Source organism: Leptonychotes weddellii, chromosome 10 (assembly GCF_054177405.1).
Source record: "Leptonychotes weddellii isolate Sample4059 chromosome 10, ASM5417740v2, whole genome shotgun sequence".
In the NCBI taxonomy this organism is placed as follows: domain Eukaryota; kingdom Metazoa; phylum Chordata; class Mammalia; order Carnivora; family Phocidae; genus Leptonychotes; species Leptonychotes weddellii.
This window is the reverse complement of record NC_138378.1, coordinates 24,268,162-24,283,342: the sequence shown is the minus strand read 5'-3', so window position 1 is coordinate 24,283,342 and position 15,181 is coordinate 24,268,162. Positions and strand designations below refer to the sequence as shown.

Here is a 15,181-nt window from a genome sequence, read left to right as displayed (position 1 = left end):
AAGCAAAGGGGTAATATATACTCATATATACCTTGGTACACACATAAGACTATTGCGGAAGGAGACATAATAGTGTTAACGGTCTTTGGGTCTGGGAAGAGAGCTAAGAGTTCTGGGTCAGGTAAAGACTTTCCACTATAGGAACTTTCATACTCTTTGAATACGTTTTATAAACACATACATTTTCAGTTTAAAGAACTAGTTAAGCAGTATTTATTTCCCCCTACATTGGTGTTTACAGTGCATAAGTCACTAGGATTTCTGGAATTTTTTATTTATTATGTACTCTTGGTAATCCAGCAATAATTGCTAAACCTCTTGATTTTGGAAATAAGGTTTCCCATTTACGTGGTCTATAAATTGGCTACTAACTTCACTTACCCATATGTTATCCATCCTTTCTTTTTTTAATGTTTCTGTATAAAAACAAAATGCTCCTGGGTATTGACTTAATAAAAGTATATAAACTTGAAAAAAGTTATAAATAATAATAGCTATTAATTATTGAGTACTTATGACATGCCAGACATTGTTGATCTGTATTTTAAATGTATTAACTCACTAAATCTTCCAATAATCCTATGAAGTAAGCACTGTTATTATCTTCATTTTACAGATGAGGAAACTGAGGCAAGGAGAGATTTACTACTTGTTCATGGCCACACAGCTAAGAAGTAGCAGAGCCAGCATTTGAAATTACATAGGCCCTAAAGGCTGTGTCCTTATCCACTACCTCTCATATTTACTTAACTTTTTTCTTTAGGTAATCTCCATGCCCAATATGTGGCTCAAATTCACAACCCCAAGATCAGGAGCCACGTGCTCTACCAACTGAGCCAGCCAGGCATCCCTTGTGCGTGTGTGCATGCGTGTATGTGTGTGTATTTTTATGCATTTGTTTGTTTTTATTTATTTACTCTCATATTTATTTAAAAGATATTTATGTAGATCAATATGAAATGTCAAGGAACAAGGGATAAAACCATTTGTAGATAATAACTTCCAAATAATGTTTACTACAGGCCAAGTACTTGACCAGGCACTTGACATAAATCATCTCATTTAAATTTCATTAACAATATACAAGGTAGATATATATCCTCATCACCATTTTACAAATAAGGAAACAGGCTCAGAGTAATTAAGCCACTCCAAGATTACCAACTTTGTATGTAGCAGTGTTGAGGTTTTTTTTGTTTTTTTGTTTTTTTTTTTTTTTAAAGATTTTATTTATTTGAAAGCGAGAATGAGAGCATGAGAGGGGGGAGGGTCAGAGGGAGAAGCAGACTCCCTGCCGAGCAGGGAGCCCGATGCGGGACTCGATCCCGGGACTCCAGGATCATGACCTGAGCCGAAGGCAGCCGCCCAACCGACTGAGCCACCCAGGCACCCAGCAGTGTTGAGTTTTAAGACCAGGTCTGTGAGATTCCAAAATCTAGAGTCACTATAATGTACAGGTTTTTCCTATAACATTACCTCAAAGATGAGAGAGGTAACCAAATCATACTAATCTGTCAGACAAATGCAAAAATTAACTCTGCTTTACATAAAACTAAACATCCCTGACAAACTGCTCATAAAAGAATACTGGTAAATTAAGAATCCTATTCTAAATACACTGGGAAAGTTCTGAGCTGAATCATCCCATAAAGTAAAACACCACCCCTTAATTTCTCTTTTTCTTAGTTTGTACTCTTGCACATAGTTTTTGCTTTACATAAGATGGAAGTTAGTCTGAACGTCTCAGTGGATATTCTAGAGTAAAAGACAAAGAAGAGGGTATTTGAGCAATCAGGAGGGATATCTTCTGAGGTCTAACAGTGCATTTGATTGATGGGGGTCAAAAGGCAAGGGGCTCAAAACTAAATATGCCTAATCTTTATTTAGGTGAAAATTTTAAAACCAAAATACTATTTTTCTAACATAACCTCTTTTTAAAAAAGCTTCTTTTAAGTTATCTTTTGGTCTAGTATGACCAACTCAGGAGACCACCCCCACAATCCCCCTAAAAAGGGAACAAGTAAATGAAATATATATCTACCGAGAAGACTGACTCTCTTCAAGAAAAGGTGATAGCACAAGTACATGAACAAAACCAAAAGTAACTACTGGGTTATGCTGGCTTCACCACGCTGCTTCTCCCACAAATAATAAAATGAAAATGGGAAACCTTCAAAAACTAAAAAGCACAAGGCCTAGTGGGAAATGGAACAGGCCAGGGCCTGGGCCAATTGTTTAAATGAGAGAGTCCCAGGCATGATGGGAACTGGATGCCTTCCTGTACCCCTTAATCAAGATTGAATTTCTGTCAACAGGTCTCACTGAAAAAAAAAGAAAGAAAAAAGGCACATGTGTCAACCACATTCCCCCAAACAAATAAGACTGCCAAGCAAGAGAATCAGCTTCACATTTCAAAACTATCTGAATCTACCATAGCTCTAGACTCCTGCAAAACTAGAAACATTCTGAGTGAAGAAATAGCTCTTTCAGACCAATAATCCTACAACAGAACTGAGGAAAAAGCCTCTCCCATATTATGAACTACTTAGGTTTCTTTTAGAACTGCCTAATAAGAGCCATCATCATATCATACAGCTCATTTTTGTTTCCAGAAAACAAAGACTAAAAGGATACATATAATCTCTTCCCTTAAGAAACTCATATTTGAGTGGAGAACACAGACAATTGTGATAGAGGGTGATCCTTGCTACAACAGGGGAAAAACCACGGCCACTATGGAAGTGCAGAGAAGGGGACCAGGAGGGTCAGAAAAAGGTACCTGGTGGAAGTGATGCCTAAAAGATACAGACAGTGGTGAGCATAGCATAACCTATAGAGATGCTGAATCACTATATTATAAACTGAAACTAATATAGCATTGTGTGTCAACTATACTCAAGTCAAAAATTTAAAAAAAAAGAGGGGCACCTGGGTGGCCCAGTTGTTAAGCATCTGCCCTCAACTCAGGTCATGATCCCAGGGTCCTGGGATCGAGCCCCACATCAGGCTCCCTGCTCTGCGGGAAGCCTGCTTCTCCCTCTCCCAATCCCCCTGCTTGTGTTCCCTCTCTCGCTGTGTCTCTGTCAAATAAATAAATAAATCTTTAAAAAAAAAGAAAAAAGATATGCACAAGAACAACAACAACAAAAGCTAAGGATGAATATTGACTTTTTCTAAAGGAAGAGATAAATGAAAAGGGGAAACAAATGTGGGAAAAGCACTTAATTGAGGAAGATTGCAAAAGAAGCAATGTAACTTGTTTCCACATTCTTTTGAAATTAACCTCCATCATGTCCTGTCCCTCTTCACTCTCAAACCAAAAATAACTAGACTTGACAACCTCTATAAATCAAAAGGTGCAGGTTCAGAGGAGGTGGGGGAAAACTGCAAAAGGGTGCATCCTAAGCAAGGTTGAAATAGTAGACTAGCAGCTCCTAAACAAAACAAAGACTTTGGTGTGACAGATGCTCTCAAGCACTTCACTATCCATTTTGTGAGCTGCACTGTACCTATTTCTATTGGAAGAAAAATCATGAGTTAACTGGTAATATAATAAACAGAGTAAGAATAAGTCAAGATTAGAAGTGTATTAGTTAAATGGTCCCATCCCAAATGGTGCCATTTCCCCAGGCATACCCTCTCCTACTTTCACAAGGGATAAGAGATCCTGTTACCGTACCACAAGTTAAATAGAGTTGAGTTATTTTCATCTTACCCAGGGAAAAAACACCTACATTTTTTTTGTACATAAGGGATTAGCACGAGTCAGTAAATGGCAACATAATCCAGCATGCAATTTTAACTGTTAATCAAAGTCACAAACTTAGTCTAAAGGAAGTTAATGGACTTTGTGTTTCTACATTTATGTTTGCTAACTTCTACATTGAAATTGGATCTGTTTACAGAAACAGATCCACGAAGCTTCCAAAATTGGGTCAATTTAAAATCCAATGACAATTCCTCACTGTCCAAGCACTCAGAAGTCAGCACAGGACACGTGGACACTTGTTATAATTCATCACTGTCCAGAAACCTCAAGCACATATATTTTTTATCATCTTTCTCCCAAACTTGTGAGTTATGGATTATGAACTCAGTTCTGCTTTATTTAATTTATCCATACAACTCTCTAAACCCTAAACTGCTCTTATACAACTAATAAGACCTGGATAAAAATCAATGATGCCATTTACCTTCAAACCAAATAATGACACAGATCTTTGTAGAATACTAAAAGGAAATCTTTGTAGAATATCAGGAAATCTTTGTAGGATATCAAAGTGTTCTGCTGTTTCTTTTTTTTTTTTTAAAGATTATTTATTTATTTTGAGAGAGCGAGAATGAGAGAGAGAGAGAGAGAGAGTACATGAGTGGGGGAGGGTCAGAGGGAGAAGCAGGCTCCTCGCTGAGCAGGGAGCCCGATGCGGGACTCGATCCCGGAACTCCGGGATCATGACCTGAGCCGAAGGCAGTTGCTTAACCAACTGAGCCACCCAGGCGCCCTGCTGTTTCAATAGTAACAAGCTGAAAGAGTTTGTAAGGGTTGACAGTTGGGCAGCAGGAGGTTACATTCCTAGTGAAATCTCAATCACTCAGTCTTGTAAAGATTTATATTGTTCAAAAGGTATCCTTCTTGGGATGTAGATACACAGATACCCAAGAACCTCAAAAAGTGATTACCTATGGGATGCCAGGAAGTGAGGTAGCTAGTGACAGGGTTGAAAGAAGATTTTTAACTATAAACCTTTTCATACTATTTGATTTTTGTACCATGTGAATGTATCACATATTTTTAAAATATAAATTTGTACCTGTGTGAATAGTGAATATACACTATTAAGTGGGTATGTAAATCAGCATAATTTTCCTATGAGGCAGTTTGGTGTTACATACCCAAGTCCTAAAAATAAGAACTTTTAGGGGCGCCTGGGCGGCTCAGTTGGTTAAGCAACTGCCTTCGGCTCAGGTCATGATCCTGGAGTCCCGGGATCGAGTCCCGCATCGGGCTCCCTGCTCAGCAGGGAGCCTGCTTCTCCCTCTGACCCTCCCCCCTCTCATGTGCTCTCTGTCTCTCTCATTCTCTCTGTCTCAAATAAATAAATAAAATCTTAAAAAAAAAAAAAATGAACTTTTGACCAATGATTTCACTGCATAAAAAACTATGGCAGAACCATATAATGGAATACCACATAGCCATTAAAATTATGTTGTAGCGGGATGCCTAGGTGGGTCAGTCGATTAAGTGTCCGCCTTCAGCTCAGGTTATGATCCCAGGGTCTTGGGATAAAGTCCCGCATCGGGCTCCTTGCTCAGCAGGAAGCCTGCTTCTACCTCTGCCTGCTGCTCCCCCTGCTTGTTCACGTGCTCTCTCTCTCTCTGACAAATAAAATCTTTTAAATAATAAAAGTTGTAGCAAATTTTAATGACATGAAAAAATGTTCATAACCTAATTATTAAGTTGAAAAAAATAATGAAAATTTTTAGTGTAGGACTTTTTATTTTTAAGATTTTATTTATTTATTTGACAGAGAGAGATACAGTGAGAGAGGGAACACAAGCAGGGGGAGAGGGAGACGGAGAAGCAGGCTTCCCACTGAGCAGGGAGCCCAATGCGGGACTCGATCCCAGGACCCCGGGATCATGACCTGAGCCGAAGGCAGATGCTTAACGACTGAGCCACCCAGGCGCGAAGTGTATGACTTTTTAAAACCAAATATGTACACAGAAGAATTTGGAAAGAAATCTATCAAAATACTAGCAATAGTTTATCTGAGAGGTAGGATAGTGAGTGATAGCTCTTTCTTTTGCTTTCCGTATTAAATAAATTTTCTTCCAAAATGTTACTTTTGAAGATACATGAAACACTTTTGATGGTAATATATTAATGTTCCTCTTATTCCTTTTTTTTTTTTTTTAAAGATTTTATTTATTTATTTGAGACAGAGAGAATGAGAGAGACAGAGAGCACATGAGAGGGGGGAGGGTCAGAGGGAGAAGCAGGCTCCCCGCCGAGCAGGGAGCCCGATGCGGGATTCGATCCTAGGACTCCAGGATCATGACCTGAGCCGAAGGCAGTCGCTTAACCAACTGAGCCACCCAGGAGCCCCCTCTTATTCCTTTTTAATGTAACTCACTGTGGACATAGCCTTACCTGTGGTTTAATCTATCAGTCCACCTGCCTACAGGCTTGATTCAGAGTTGCAATATACTTTTTCACCTCTCTTCTGAAATGTTGAAGTCTAGCAAAAACTTCTTATCAAGAACCTATTAGAAAGAGAAAGGTGATATAACAGGTTCATGTTCTCTGTAGTAAAAATGGTAAACAGAGAATAGGAAAGGGCTGCAAAACAGCAAGGATACCCACTCTCAAAACCAAAGAGTGCTTCTGAGAGCTAAAGTCTAAATAGCATAAATCTACCCAAATGCCAAACTTAATTGTTGTTTCAGCTTAAGTTTCTTGATTATACATATGCTGTCTCGTGGTGTCTTTAATATTATATACTCCCATTTTAAAACTACCTTCCCAAAATCTGCAATTTAGGAACACTGACACCAAGGGGTAATAGGGTACACTTCTATTCAAACATCAGGACAAATAGTAGGCACACTTATAATATGAAAAAAAGTACCTTGAACCACTGATCTCTAGGTTTCTGTCTCAAATACAGACCTATTCATAGAATTGTTTGGGCTGATCAGTCTCCCAGTGGTCATTCTATTTCCTAACTTTACTCATGGCAAAGAAAATTCAGTTTGCCAAAGGGCATTTAGATCTCTTCTTTCTTCCTTCCTTCCCCAGCAATTCAAAAAGAATTAGGGAAGAGACCCAGGAAAGGCTGAAGAAAAAAATATGTAGGGGATATAGAAAAACTTCGGAACATCTCCTGGCACCAAAATAAAAAATGAAGGACTTTCCCACATAATCCTGTCTCCTGGAAAAGCTTAATTGCAAATGTAGGGTAAGTTAACTTTATTAAGCTTCGAATACACAGACTTAAGCATAAGGCTGGCCAAAACAACCCTATTTTATTAAAAGTTTTTAAGTTTTTTTTTTTTTTTAAGACTTTATTCATTTATTTGACAGAGCGAGAGAGCACAAGTTGGGGGAGCGGCACAGGGAGAGGGAGAAGCAGGCTCCCTGCTGAGCAAGGAGCCCGATGATGCAGGGCTCGATCCCAGAACCCTGGGATCACGACCTGAGTCAAAGGCAGACACTTAACCAACTGAGCCACCCAGGCACCCCAAAAGTTTAAACAAATTTACCAACCTAGTTGAATACATCCAGTTTTTTATACCTGCAATTTTGTAGTCAATTTAGATAATGCCCTCCTGCCTATCCAATTCAGCAGATAGTAAGTGGGCAATTTCTGTGCACCAAGACTGTTCTAGTTCTTGTCTAACCAAACTCTGCTTATCAAGAGCCAGTTTGTGTCCCATCTGCTTCACAAAGACATCCTTGCCTGTTTTAAGCCTCATTGATCTCCCTCACCTCTACATTGCCAGGGCACCTACAATACATAATACTAGAGTACTCCAATGCTGTCATATCTTGTTCAGATTGTCACTTGTCAATCTGAATCAGTCTTTTGTCCTCAAGCATACCAGAAAACCCATGAGAACATCATACATCTGAATATCCATAGTATCTAACACCAATCTGAGCACACAGTACACCCTCAAGTCAATTAATTAGCTAAGTGAGCTGGGAGCCACAAAAATTTTTATCCTGAGAGTGGTAACTTAATACTGAGCTAACACACCCAAGAGTGCTACTCCAAAACAACCAAGGGTGATATAGGGGTGGCTTGACAAGGTATGTATGATACACTGAGACCACAACACAAGAATATCCTTATTGTAGCAGTAAAGAGTTCAAATTCTGACATCCGATGAGTGAGACAAATACAAAGAAAGGCCATAGGATGTCAAGACAAGGTAAAGCTGAATGAACCTAGGAGTACATAAAGGATGACCTCAGAGCAAAATCAGCAGAGCACTCAATGCTGTCTGGTCCTAAGCAGGGCTGATTGGGCAAGCCCTTGGTACTTAACTACGAGAAGAAAACTGTATGTGAGACAAAGAAACCATACATCAAGAAAAAGGGGACAAAACAATCCTACCATATTATAGTCTGGTTCACACTTTTCCTTTCCTCTTCAATCTATAAATGTTCTAGGACAGAAAATTAGAAAGGCAATAATACCTAGATATTCGTTACAAAGGGGGAGGGCTAAGCAGATACGGATAAACAGGATGAATTTTAAATCCCAAACAGAAAAACAACTCCAATTGGAATTTAAGTCCCGCAATTATGTTCTCACACCTTATCTATTACCCTTCTATCCTACACAATACTTTGTAAATGTAGTTGTCTGTGACCACATCTGTTTTCCTCCACCAAAGCCACACTTCTTGAGGGCGGGGCTGCTGTTTCACCCATTTCTTGAAATTTAGATTGTGAGCCTCAGTTTCCTCCTCTATAAAGTGGGACTAAGAATAGCACCTGCTTCATTGGCTTTGTGCGATAATTAAGTGAGAAAACGCACGCAGAGTGCTTAGTCCAGTGAAAGCTTATCTCATCTGTGCGTGGTAACAATGATAGTTACCGTTATTAGCTTACAGCCTCCAGCAACCCCTACTTCCCCCTATTTCCCACGGCCTCTACCTCCAGATGCAGCCCGCTAGTCTCGGTCGGGACACACTTCACTGGAAAATCCTGTCACCAAGAGAAGGGTGGTCCGATGCCCGGCTCCCTCTCCGCCTGGCCAGGGCGGCGCCCACACAATACGACCGCCTCAGAAGCCAGTGTCAAGAGGCGCTTGGAGGCGCTACGGGCTTGGGGGCGACCTCCAGCCGTTCAACAATCAGGGAAAGGGCAGGCCGCGCCCCAGCTGCTCCCCGTTTCTCCCCAGTGCTCACCTCGCCTCAGCTCTGACAACCGAGCGCCCGGAAGATCCGCCGCGGGACTTCATTCAGTACCGTTGAAAATTTGAACCCAGGCTCTCTAGTCGAATGCACCAATCACAGTGCGGGAACCGGCAATCCTTAGCCTCCGGATTGGCCCAGAGGATCGCAAGGACGCCGGAAGTCAGGATGAGGGACTAGCAAACAACCGGCCCGGAAGACTCCTGGGAAATGTAGTCTCATGCAACTGCGTGTGCCCTTTGAAACAACTCTAATAAGGAAGTTACTACAAAGCCCAGAATGCTCGACTCCAAATTATTCGGGAGAGGTGGTACCAACTGAAGAGATAAGAAGTTGTTTCAGGTAACAGAACGGCGCGCACCTGGACCTCCCCAAAACTTTCACGAAAGAAAATTTTTTATTATTCTTCCTATAGTGGTGCATGGTGCTTTGTATGTTCATAGGAATTCGAGTTTTAATACAATCCCCTGCATACAACATAGACTCGCCCTCAGCTATTCTCCCAACCGTGAAGGAGTCTTTCCAAGTCTTTATTGAGCCCATGCCCTGATATTACCGGCTTAAAGCCGCGGCTTATGATTGGTTGGTCCTTCCCTTTCAATTCCATTTACGACTCTTGCTTTATCATCCTTGTATTTTGGAAGAGAAAACAAAGGCTCAGAGAAGTTGAGTGAATTGTCTAAAATAAATAAATAGAGGAGGTGGAATTTGAATTAAGGACGTCTGGTCCTGTCCATCATCAACAATCAGTCAGAAAATAATAGCAGTTACAAGGGGGGAAAAGATCACTGTAATAAAAACTACAGCGTTTAAGAAAATAAGCCTAAGACCTTTATCTGAAAATTAAAAACTGTAAAACTTAGTTAAATAACTATAAAAATAAGTAAAGGAGATTATATACTTTATTAGTGGATGGGGAGATCCAATATTGTAAAGCTGTTAATTTTCCATATGAAGAGTTCAAAGCAATTCCAATGAAATTCGCAATAGGTTTTGTCTTGGAACTTGCCAAGTTGATTCTAAAATTTCTATAGAAGAGGAAAGCACAAGATGTGGCATCTGAGTTTTGGAAAATAATGGGGAAGGAGGGTGACTGCAATACTAGCTCTCATGAACATTAACATATTTTTAAATTATCGTAATTTTTAAAGTATAGTTAATTGTATAAATTAAAAAAGTCTATGAATCAGTAAGAAAAGGACAAAAACTCAATAGGAAAAAAATGGGGGAAATGGGCAGTTCTTAGAAGAAGAAACAAATTGGCCATTAAAAATAATGCAAATGGGGACTCCCCTCTACTTGCTAGATGGGATGCTGCCCAATTCAGGAATCACTTAATAAAGCCAATTAGATATTCAAATTAAAAAAAAAGACATGCAAAGGTAGTTGGCCTCAACTAGCAATACTGAAATTTAAATTAGATTTAAATTTAAACAAGAAGGTACCATTTTCACCTATCATATTGTTTAAAAATTAAAAGTTCAATGGTATCAAGGATTTGCAAGGTAGGGAATGAATGGGTTTGGCTGCTTTAGAGGGCAAGTTAGCAACATTTATTAAAATGTCAAATATGTATGCCCTGTGACCTAGGTCTGCTATTTCTAGGTTTAGTTCCAAAAGACACACTCATCTACTTTCACATAGAGGCACAGAGGCACAGTCACCATAGCATGAATTGAACACCTACCGTGTGTCAGTCACTGTACTAAATGTGGGGGTAGAATCATGAAAAGACAGACAAAATCTCTGTCCTTGGGAACCTGGCATTCTACCGGAGAAGACAGACTCTAAACAAGGTAAATAAATATAGTGTATTAGGAGGTGGTAAATGCAAAGCCATTTGCTCTCCAGGCCCCGAGGGGTGGATGGCAATGGGAGGAGGAAGGCAGGGGCTGGACAGAGACAAAGGAAGGGCAGGGTCTGACTACACTGTGGCCGCCCACTTTCAGCAGACACATCACCCAACCACTAGGGACCTGCAGGGCCACAGAGGAGCCAGGCCCGGGTGGGGGTGGAGGTAAAGATAGTTTGCTTTACATTAGGAGAGCAGGGGCATCAGAGCCGTGCCGTGTCCAGGGCCTACTAGGCAGAAGGTGCCCAGTGGGTGAGCGAGTGAATGAGGCAGTGCCTGCAGGCCAGGACGTGTGCAAGAACTTCCCAAGTCGTTCCAAGGGGTAAGCCTGACCCAAGGGATTCATCTCCTGTCATTCCTTCTGCATTGATTACATTCTAGGCTGAGTCTCAAGTTCCCATTCTTCATGAATGGATGACTGTGCGGTCTGAAATCACCAAAGCAGCCTTTTAGAGCTGAAAGGAAGCACAGACACATCTCGTCCACTCTACCCACAATTTCAGCCATCACTGTTTTGGCCTTATCCGTGGGAAGGGGGTTTGTAATTTTAAGTAGGGTAGTTCAGGGACGTTTGGACAAAGACCACCAGAAGGTGAAGAGTGAGCCATATAGATAGCTGAAGGAAGAGTGTTCCAGGCAGCGGGAGCCACAAGTGTAAAGGTAGGAGCATAGCAGGCATGTTTTAGAAAACATGGGGCGTCTGGGTGGCTCAGTTGGTTAAGCGACTGTCTTCAGCTCAGGTCATGATCCTGGAGTCCCGGGATTGAGTCCCGCATTGGGCTCCCTGCTCAGCAGGGAGTCTGCTTCTCCCTCTGACCCTCTCATGCTCTCTCTCTCTCTCTCTCATTCTCTCTCTCAAATAAATAAAAATAAAATCTTTAAAAAAAAAAAAAGAAATAGCTAGCAAGTCAGTGGCTGAATCAACTGGACAAGGAGGAGAATGTCAGGAGATATTCTGGCAGACCGACTGGGCCATAGTGAGGACTTTGATTTTTACTCTGAATGAGGTAGGAGGCCTGGGAGGGTTTTGAGCATTGATTAGCTCTCTGCTTTTAATGGGATAATTCTGGCTGCTGTGCTGAAAACAGAGGGAAGGAGAACAGGAATGGAAAAAGGGAAATCAATTAGTAGGCTGGTTGCATTGTAGTTGTGAGAAATTGGAAACCACCTAAATGTCCGTAAGTAGGAGGGTATTTTAATAAACTGTCTATAGAATGGAATACTAAGCATCAGTTCAGTTCAAAAAAGTTCAACTGATCTGGACTGATGGGACAGTATTTTTGAGACATGGTTTTGGTTAGAAAACAAGTTGCTGATTGATATAAATTCATTATGAAACCATTATGTTTTTTTAAAATTAATTTATTTTAGGTAAACTCTATCCCCATTGTGAAGCTTGAACTTATAACCCCGAGATCAAGAGTTGCATGCTCCACAGACTGAGCCAGCCAGGCACCCCTGAAACCATTATGTTTTTTAAAAATATGCAAAACAACACTCCACTTTTCCTGTGGGTGTGTATAAATAGTGTCAGCTAGCACTTATCTGGCATTTACCGTATACCAAGCACTGTTTGAAGTGCTTTACATATAATAACTTATTTTATCCTAATAATAACTCTGTGAGGTCATGTCATCATTTCCACTTAATAGATTAAGGAAATTATGGCTCAGAGAGGGTAGACAACTTCTCAAAGGTCACACAGTTTGTATGTGACGGGGCCAGAATTTGAACACAGGAAGTCTAGCTCCAGAGGCCAAACCCTTAACCACTGCCCTACATTGCCTCTCCTAAACAGAGATATATATATATGACAGAAGGTATGGAAAATTTACAACAAACTGACAAGTGTGGGAACTTCAGAGGGGAGGAACTAAACTGGATTGTGGACAGAAAGGACAGATAATGTGAGTTTTATCTTGGTTTTAGAAAAGAATGTAGCCATGTATTATTTGTGTGATTTGAATTTATTGTTTTTTATAGTGGAAATCTGGTAGGGGAGAGAAATCTGCAAAGGAGAGGAGAGAAGGAGCCAGTGGATCAGAGACTTATTCAGGCTCTTCAAACTCTTATTTTTTTTAAGCGAGAGAGAAAGAAAGAACCAACTTCTACCCTTGCCCCTTCCACATCTGCTCCTTCACTCTGTGTCTGTCAGTCCCTCCACCATCTAAACCAGTGGCCACCAGGCCAAAAATCTGTCCTTGCCTTCCAGCTCCGTGGAGGTCTCCTACTTCATGGAGAATGGACACCAGCCACCCATTGGCTCTGGGTGGCAACTAACTCTCAGACACCTCCAGGCAGGGTGGCTGCAATCATCCAAGAACACTCCCCTGGAGAAGGTTGCAAGTGTGAGCCATTGGTGACAGCCATCAAAAGGATCCCTGGAGAAGGGAGCACCACTCTGTCTTCCATAGTTCCCATCCAGCCAAGCAAAGGGAAATCTGCAGGTGTTTCCTGGTCTCTTTCTTCACGGCTGATGTGGAGTTCTTTTTGGGGAAGGATTACAGAGACCTTAGCAACCTGATTAAGAACGAAAGACCGTAGGAAACAACCCGAATGTCCACCAACTGATGAATGCATCCATAAAAGGCGGTAAATCCATGCAATGGAATAGTATATTTTAGTAAAGTGAATTAAGTACTGATACATACTATAACATATATGAACCTGAAACATTATACAAATAAAAGAAGCCAGACTGGAAGTGACAAATATTGTATAATTCCATTTATAAGAAATTTCTGGAAGAGGCAAATCCATAGAGACAGAAAGTAGATTAATGTTTGCTAGGGCCTGGGTGGGGGGATGGAGAGTGAGTGATGATGCAGGGGTTTCTTTTAAGCTCATATAAAATCAGTGCTAGCCAGGCCCAATTGGGGCCTTTGTCTTTTGGGAGTAGGAAAGAGAATCTCTTGAAATCCCATCCTCTGCATTTGCAGTGGGCACTGGCTTGATACATCAGCCAGGTACTTTAATATTTGAGATCTTTTATATTAAAATATGTTTTAAAATTACAAAAATAATACATGCCTATGACAGAATGGAGGGTATATGTTAGGTGCTGTACATTCATGACTTCACTTAATCTTTGCAACACCTTTGCCAGGTAGGTGCAATTATTTCCAATTTCCAGGTGGAAAAAACTGAGGCTCAAGAGAGGTGACATGAACTGCCCAAGGTCAGATAGCAGAGTTAAGATTTGCAGCCAGGTCCATTTGGGTTCATAAACATGTATGAAGTAAAAAGTGAAAAAGCCCTATACCTCCTACCACACCCCATTGCCAATCCCTCTCCCTCGGTTAAAAAAACATTAGTGTTAAAAGATGATTATGTATCTTTCAGAGATTTTTGCATAAAAATACAAACCCTCATATTTCTATATTCATACATGTACACATTTAGGTATTTTTATATTTTTGTATATGTGTTTATATATTTTTAATTTCTCACTTTAAAAGTAATACTTTCTTGGGCGCCTGGGTGGCTCAGTCATTAAGCGTCTGCCTTCGGCTCAGGTCATGATCCCAGGGTCCTGGGATCGAGCCCCACATCGGGCTCCCTGCTCAGTGGGAAGCCTGCTTCCCCCTCTCCCACTCCCCCTTCTTGTGTTCCTGCTCTTGCTATCTCTCTCTCTGTCAAAAAAAAAAAGAAGTAATACTTTCTTACTTATAATACTTAGAAAATACAGGAAATAATAAAGAAAAAACAAAAAATAACTATTACATAGACTTTAGAAGAAGCAACATCTCCACTATTAGCATTTTAGTATATTTCCTTCCAGTCTTTTTAAAATGTATTAGATATTCAGTAGATAAAAATACAAATATATGTATTTAAACGTATGGTTGTATAAAGAATGAGGCAACAAGGCGCCTGGGTGGCTCAGTCATTAAGCATCTGCCTTTGGCTCAGGTCACGATCCCAGGGTCCTGGGATCAAGCTCCGCATCGGGCTCCCTGCTCTGCAGGAAGCCTGCTTCTCCCTCTTCTACCTGCTTGTATTCCCTCTCTCTCTGTGTCTCTCTCTGTCAAATAAATAAATAAAATCTTTAAAGAGAAAGAAAGAAAGAAAGAAAGAAAGAAAGGCAACAAATTCTGTATACATATGTATAATTCAATTTAATAAGAACATTTCCATTATCTTTCAAACTCTCAATTTTACTTGTTTCCCCAATTCATCCTGAACCCACCCCTGTTAATGTGCAATGGCTATCTTGAATTTTGTATTTATTATTCCTTTACATTTCTTTATAATTTTACCACATAGGTATATATCCCTGTATTGGTTATCTATTGCTACAAAACAGATTATCCCCAAACTTAGCTTAAAATTACAAATACATATTATTTTATACAGTTTCTGAGGGTCAGAAATTCAGTGGTTAATAACAGTGGTTCTGGCTCT

General features: G+C 40.4%; 1 protein-coding gene across 5 annotated transcripts in view; it reads right to left on the bottom strand.

Moving 5' to 3' along the window:
* TPX2 (TPX2 microtubule nucleation factor) overlaps positions 1 to 9,025 on the bottom strand; it is a 56,892-nt gene extending 47,867 nt beyond the window's left edge. For 2 of the 5 annotated variants that reach the window (XM_081833037.1, XM_081833041.1), the window contains exons 1-2: positions 8,920 to 9,000; positions 6,152 to 6,264 (exon numbers count right to left, since the gene is read on the bottom strand). The gene's annotated coding sequence lies outside the window, so the exon portion shown is untranslated. The other 3 variants (XM_081833038.1, XM_081833039.1, XM_081833040.1) reach the window with 3 other exon arrangements.
* Between the last annotated feature and the right edge of the window lie 6,156 nt (positions 9,026 to 15,181).